The following is a 7,709-nucleotide window of genomic DNA, read 5'->3' on the forward strand; positions in this document are numbered from 1 at the left end:
CACCTTTTGTGCCTCTTGGGCGCATTCTCTCAAACTTGTGAATTAGTTTTCTGACACTTTTAATAAACAGTTCAAAACTTCAAAGATTGCAAAAAACAAACAAACAATAAACCAAAAAAAAAAAAACCCCCACAAACCCAAAACACCCCTTAGTGGTTCTGTGCTAGATGGTGGCTTAGCGCCGCTTGGTGGTGGAAAGAGATTTCTGCGCAAGCAGAAAGGTGTCTTCGCATCTTAGTTCTTTCACTGTTTATGATGATGTGCCAGAAACGGTGCAGGAGGCAGAAATCTAAAGCATTGTTCCTGACCTAGAAAAGGCTTTTCTTTAAGAAACTAAGATTACAACAAGCTCAAAAGAGGGGGAAAGAAACTCGCATTTTTGTTGAGTTTAATTCTGTAATAGAAAACAATTAGGCAAACAACGCTCTGGTATGCAAGACATGTAATAAATAGTTGCTGGGTAGCACAGCTAATAGATCTTGTGATCTGCTTGGAGCACAGATGGTGTCACCAAGAGTCTGCGTTCACTGGATGACAGTTAACACACTGCATTTGACCCAAGCTTAGAGTTTGCTCCATATTTAAAGCATTAATAGCAACGAGTTGGAAACAACCTAAGGGCCCATCAACAAATGAATGGATAGAGAAACTGTGGTATATTCACACAATGGAATACTATGCTGAATTGAAAAACAAGTAACTCATGAAATACTATTCAAAATAGGTGACCCTGGAGGACATTACGCTGAGTGAAATATCTCAGTCACAAAAGGACAAATACCGTATAGTGCTACTGCTATAAAACAGGACTGACATCAAGGTTGGGGGGAGACTAAGAAAGAGGGGATAAATAATGTATACTGCATTGAAATAGATGAGGGAGAAAACTGTTTAAAAGGGATATGTGATTAGGTATTTTTGTCATGATGGGAGTCCACAATGAAGGCTGCACAGTGGAGTGGACCTGGGGGGAGGGATTGTAAACAATGAAATCATTTTTCTTTTACTTTTCAAACAGAGGAGTGAACTGGGGGCGGGGGAGTGTTGTGCAGGGGAAAAGTGCAACAATGAATGAATGGAAATCCAAAGTCTCTGTAAATTTTCATTAAAATTAATAATAAAAAATTGAGAAGAAAAAATTTAAAGCATTAAAGTTGAATGTTCTCTTAGTGCACAGCTGGGGTCCAGTGGCTCTAACAGTGTTCGGGGAGCGGGGGCGGAGAAAAGAAGGGAAAGACTGAAAGTCAGGTTCATATCTTAAAAATGGGTGTCACTAGTTCCTTCCACAGATTCCTTTAATAACCAAATAGAAATAATTTCCCATTTTATCCCAAAGGGCCTTCACCCTGTGACTCATTCAGAAGGATTAATTAAAGATCAGGATTTTTATCAGTCTCAAATTATCTTTTGATTAACTGTACCTGTTTGTCTCATCCACCACTGCTGTTCCTCAAATAATAGAACACTACCTAGATAATAGTTGGTGCTAAATAAATATGTGTTAAGTAAATTAAGGAAAGTGAAAGTAACTAATTTTAAAAATAAGTAAAATAATGTACTACCTGTGTCCATTGGAGTCCTGGAAAGGCAAGAGATGCTATTTTCAGAAAAGGTGACTATCAAAACAACTATGAACTATCATCTCACCCCAGTAACATAGCAAAATTCAACAAAGCAGCAAACAACAAATGTTTGCAAGGTTGTGGAAAAACTGGAACCCTTATTCACTGTTGATGGGAGTGTAAAATGGTGCAACCACTATGGAAGGCAGTATGGCGCTTTCTCAAAAAGTTGGAAACAGAAATACCATTTGACCCAGCAATTCCACTACTGGGAATATACCCTAAAGAAACCAGAACTGCCACGCAAGTAGATACATGCTAACCCATGTTTATCACAGCTTTGTTCACAATAGCAAAAAGTTAGAAACAACCCAAGTGCCCATCAACAAACAAACAGGTAAAGAAACTGTGGTATGTTCACACAATGGAATATTATGCTGCATTGAAAAACAAGGAACTCATGAAATATCATACAAAATGGGTGACCCTAGAGGGCAGTATGTTGAGTGAAATATCTCAACAAAAGAGGACAAATACTGCTTAGTGCCAGTGTTGTAAAATGGGACTGACATCAGGGTTGGGGGAACTTAAGAAAAGAGGGGATAAATAATGTATACTGCATTGAAACAGATAAGGGAGAGAACTGTTTAAAAGGAATATATTAATAATAATATAATTAGGTATTATTTTCATGACAAGACTCCAGAATAAGCTGCATAGTAAAGTGGACTTGGGAGAGAGGATTGTATAACAATGAAATAATTTTTTTTTTCTTCAAAGAAAAAAGAGAACTGGGGGGGAGGGGTGAATAGGGAGGAAAGTGTGCAACAATGTAGGAATGGAACTTCAAGTCTTTGTAAACTTATTAAAATTTAAAGAAAAGTGACTAAAGGCGTCTGAACGTATGGATTCTTTATGATGTAGGGAGGTGAAGGAAAAGCAACAAGAACTGCTAAAGAAGCATTCTCAAGGGCAGCAGTAGTGAGCTGAAGGGGCAAAGGGAAGGAACTATTGTGAAATACCAAAAAATGTATTCAAAGAAGACTCTCTAACAGGAGCATTCACCTTTAATAAAGGGACACAGCCTCTGCTGTGGAGGCCTGCTGGGGCCTCCAAATGATCAAACCTACTGAGTCCAGTTGATGTAGGACAATAAGGGACCGCTTCCTGAGGGCTAATATCAAAGCCAGAAAGATGAGTGGAACAGACAGATGTATAGAATCAAAGAAAGGAAGAAGGCAGGAATACCCAATACATTACACACGATAAAAATTCATTGTCATTAAGTAGGATTCTGAGGCTGCCAACCACATGGAAAAAGATAGCCCATTTTCTCCCTTTGAGCTTCTCATGGATTTGAACCACATAAGAGATGTCTTTGGGTCAGCAGAATAGCTCCTTACAGGCTAGGCCGACTAATTGCTGTCTGGTCAGTTCTTATGTGTGTCACAGTAGAACTGCTGGGCTTCATAGAGTTTTCAAGGATGATTTTTGGAAGTAAATCACTAGATGTATCTCTTGAGGCCTCTGTGGGTGAACTTGAGCCACTAACCTGCTAATTAACAGTTTGAGTGTGTTAGTTTGTTCTACCCAGAAACTTCATATAGCATTTACCAAAGATATTTTCAATTGCGTCATATGCCTGTGAAAATTGGAAAATGAATAAGGAAGGCTGAAGAAAATCTGATGCCTTTGAATTGTAGTGTTGACCAAGAGGTTTGAACAAACCATGGACAAAAGAACCAATAAATTTGCCTTAGAGGAAATGCAAGTAGGGTGCTCCCTAGAGGTGAGAATGATGAAACTTAATCTTATAGACTTTGGGCATGATGTCAGGAAGAGCTGTAGGTGTTGTTGATTGCCTTCGAGCCGAGCATGTTTCATAGAGACCCTATGAGCAAAAGGCGTGAAGCCCCACTACAACTATAGACATTTATCAAAGTTCATAGAGTTTCTGAAGGGATATTGTTTAGAAGTGTTGCTGTTATTGTTGTTGTTATGTGCCTTTGAGTTGCTTGCGACTCATAGCGACCCTATGTACAACAGCCCTAAACTCTGCTCTGTCCTGTGCCATTCGCACTGTCTCCAACACACCTACCTCCATTACCCCAGTAACTGAATCAATCCACCTCATAGAGGGCCTTCTAGACCTGTGTTGTCCATCCACCCTAACAAGCATGATGTCCCTCTCCAAGGACTGGTCCCTCCTTACAACATGTCCAAAGTATGTTAGAGCCTAAGAATCCTTGCCTCCAGGGAGCCGCCTGGTTTAACCCTTTCCAGGATGAACCTGTTTGTTTTCCAAGCAGTCCATGGTACTCTCAATACTTTTCTCCAGCACCACAGCTCAAAGGCATCAATTCTCCTTCTATCCTCCTTAGTCATTGTCCAACTCTCTGATGTACAGCTTTCTGATGCATAGCAGTAATTGCAAAGTCTGTGGCATGGATCAAGTGCACCTTAGTCACCAGACTGACATAGTTACTCTTCAATATTCTGGAGAGGTCCCTAACAGCTGACTTTCCAAATGCAATTCATCTTTTAATTCCCGGCTGCTGGTACCAAGAGTGTTGATTGTGGAGGCACACCAACTGAAGCTTTTAACAATCTCACTCTCTTCAACATCTATCATGATGTTGCCAATCAGGCCAGTGGTGAGAATCTTTGTTTTGTTGATTTTGAACTTCAATCCATATTTAAGGCTAGTTATTGTTATCACTCAGGAAATCCACTAGTTATCTGTCACTAATCAACTATAATAGCGTTCTTCCATCTTGGAAGAATAGCAGTTTGTCCCTTACAGAGATAGAAATCTATCTCAGGTACAGATTTCTCTTTTCTGCAGAGCCTCAGCTAGCACCACTGTCTCCATAGAATGCCCCATTCATAGCCTAGCAGTGAACCGGGGCACCACTTTTACAACAAATGAGCTAATCCACAATAAGTACTGCAGCCAGCAGCACCCAGCTCCACAGAACATTGGAACAACTATCTAAAAGCTCAAATGAACACGCTGAAGGATGCTGTCATCTTTTGGGATATTGTCATTGTTGTTTTGTACCTGACTCATTGGTTACCTTCCAGGGGGTTTTCACAGGCAGGCAGTCTCATGAAAGGAGATTGCTCATCTTTCTCTCGTAGAGCAACTAGTGGATCCAAACCAAGAGCCTGAGGATTGCAGTGCAATTTCTTACCACAGAAGCTTCCCTCTGGATGATGTTATGTTCCTAATGGGTTTCTGGGCAACTGAGATGCCTTGAGTCTCTGGGTTCTACAGAGTTGAAGGTCCTAGTTCTTAAATGGGGTACACACATGCCAAAGGACGTAACACAGGTTCTCTTATATGACAAGCTCGCTCTGCCACTCAGCCTACTTTGAATTGCGTCCAGGAGAAGGAGTCAAATTTTGGCAAGAGCAACTGACCTTGATAATAGGAGGAGGTAGGGTAGTTTTTAGGGAGCTCTGATGGCATCATCTGTGGGGAGGTGCACTGCTAAACCAAAGATGGCATACCTCTCTGGCAGTTCAAAACCTCCAGTGTCTACAAGAGAGATAGATGGGGAATAGCCTCCTAGGTTATTTACAGCCTCAGAAACCCAATGGAAGGTAGTTATGCATTGCTTCCAATTCCAAGGCAGTAGGTCAAGTTGAGGGCTGCTGGAGCGCTGAAGGGAGGGACAAGAAAAGGGCAGACAGGAATATGCTAGATGTATCTCATAACACTCTCTACTGTGACTGTGAGCAGAAATATTAACCCATACCAGACAGATGAATGACAAGGTTCAGACTCTTCAGAGAAAAGCCCCAAACCAAACAAAACAAAGCCACAAACCTCAAACCAGATCCTGCAGAGTCAATTCCAACTCCTCCAAGTAGAACTCTGATCCATGAGGTTTTCAAAGCTGTGGCATTTTGGAAGCACATCACCACGTCAAGGTGTTGTTGAGAGGGTTCAAGCCACCAAACTCAGTTATTCTGAGAACCACTGTAGCAGATCATAGGTAATGTCGATAAAGGAGTTAAAAAATATTCAAGGAGGTAAAAACTCACTTATTGCTGTTGGGTTGGAATCAATTCATAGCTGACCCTCTGAGTTCTCAGAGTCTGTGAACTGCAGGGAAGGATAGTGCCCATCTTTCTCCACGGAGCTGCTGGTAGATTTGAACGACCAGAGAAGCACTGACTTTGGGTTAGCAGCTTAATTGAAAATATCATGGCTAGGGTCAAGTCTGACATACTTTGGACATGTTGTAAGGAGAGACAGGTCCTTGGAGAAGGACATCATGCTGGGTAGGGTAGAGGGACAGCGCAGGAGGGGAAGACCCTCTATGAGGTGGATTGATTCAGAGACTGGGGTAATCGAGATGGGTGTGTCAGAGGCAATGCAATTGGCACAGGATACAGCAGGGTTTAGGGCTGTTGTACATAGGGTCATTATGAGTCGAAAACGACTTGATGGCGCATAACAACAAGAACAAGGGTCAAGTACATCTTAACTTGAAACAGACATCTTTGCTTTGTAGCACTTACCTCCCTGACAGTAGATTTTGTCCAAGGCAATACATCTTCTGATTTCTTCACTGCTACAACCATGGCCCAGCAACACAATTTAATTCATTGCCATCCAGTCAAAACCACCTCATAACTGTTTCTCCAGTGAATTTTCAGAAGCTGTAGCCATGGGAGGAGAGTGCCTATCTCTCTCTCATGGAGCAACTAGTGAATTTGAATTGCCTACCTTTGGGTTGGCAGCTCAGTTGCCTGTTAGGACACCAGAGCTCCCATGACTCATATTGTTGTTGTTGTTGTTATATGCTGCTGAGTCAGAACTGATTAGTAGCTGGCCCTCCAGTAGACTTTTAAAGGCACAGGAGGATCATCTGGTGGACTCAGATCCCATGTCTTTGGGTTGGCAGTGCAGCTCTTTACCACTCCAGCTTTCTCCAGGAAAGCTAGCTCCATGTTGTTCGTGTGTGCCTTCAAGTTGGAACAGACCCATAGCTGACCTTCCGATGGTTTTCAGAGGCAATTAATCACACAGGAGGAGATGACCCATCTTTTTCTCTCAGAGCAGCCAATGCATTTAGATTGCATGCCTTTGGGATTGCAGGGCAGCTCCTTACCAGTAGGCCACCAGAGCTCCCTGTGTGATCCATTGTTGTTATATGCCACTGAGTCAACTGTGACTCATAACAACTCTGTGCACACTAGCTTTGAACTTTGCCCTATCCTAAGCCAATCTGACTGCCTCTAATGCGCAGGTACTTACTATGTGACTCCATCTCACCCAGGGTTTCCCTCTCTTGTGCTATCCTTCCACCCTTCCAAGCATGATGACCCCTCCTGGAAACATGCCCAAAGTACGTGAGACAGAGCTTCAAAATCATTGCCTCCAAGAAGCAATGTGGTTTCACCCTCTCTAGGGCAGATCTGTGTGTTCTCTTGGCAGTCCATGGTATGTTTAATGCTCTTTTCCAACACTACAGAGATATCAATTCTTCTGTCACCCTTAGTCACTGTCAAGCTCTCTGAGACATAGCAAGTAATTGTAAAAACCATGACCTGGATCAGGTGCACCTTAGTCTCTAGACTGGCATTCTTGCTCTTCAGAACTCTTTCAGCACTCTGGAGAGGTTCTTAGAGCTGATTTTCCCAATGTAATATGTCTTTTGATTTCCTTACTGCTGAGGCCAAGAGTGATTGTGGACCCTAGCAAGTTAAAATTGTTAACCATCTCAATCTCTTTCTTCCTCCTTTATCATGGTGCTACCAATTGGTCCAGTGATGAGAATCTTTGTTTTCTTGATGTTGAAGTTCAATTCATGAACTTCTGCAGCAATCACTTTAGGTCCTCTTAAGTTTTGGCACAGGAGCTTGTGCATCTGCATAACACAGGTTGTTGATGAGTCTTCCTTCAATCTTGGGTGTCACACTCCTCCTTATAAAGTCCAGCTGCCCAAATTATCTGTTCCACATGTGGATTAAAAGGGTTTATACATAAAAAAACCAAAACAAAAATTCTAAGAATTAAAATTATAATATCTGAGATAAAAATATAGACTGGATAGGAATAAAGACAACTATAGACACTGAGCAGCCTTTTGGAATCCTTTGTCATTCCGAGCAGCCTTTTGGAATCTTCTGTTC

Source organism: Elephantulus edwardii, unplaced genomic scaffold (genome assembly GCF_000299155.1).
Source record: "Elephantulus edwardii isolate Elephantulus edwardi_28Jun2011 unplaced genomic scaffold, EleEdw1.0 scaffold00033, whole genome shotgun sequence".
NCBI lineage: Eukaryota > Metazoa > Chordata > Mammalia > Macroscelidea > Macroscelididae > Elephantulus > Elephantulus edwardii.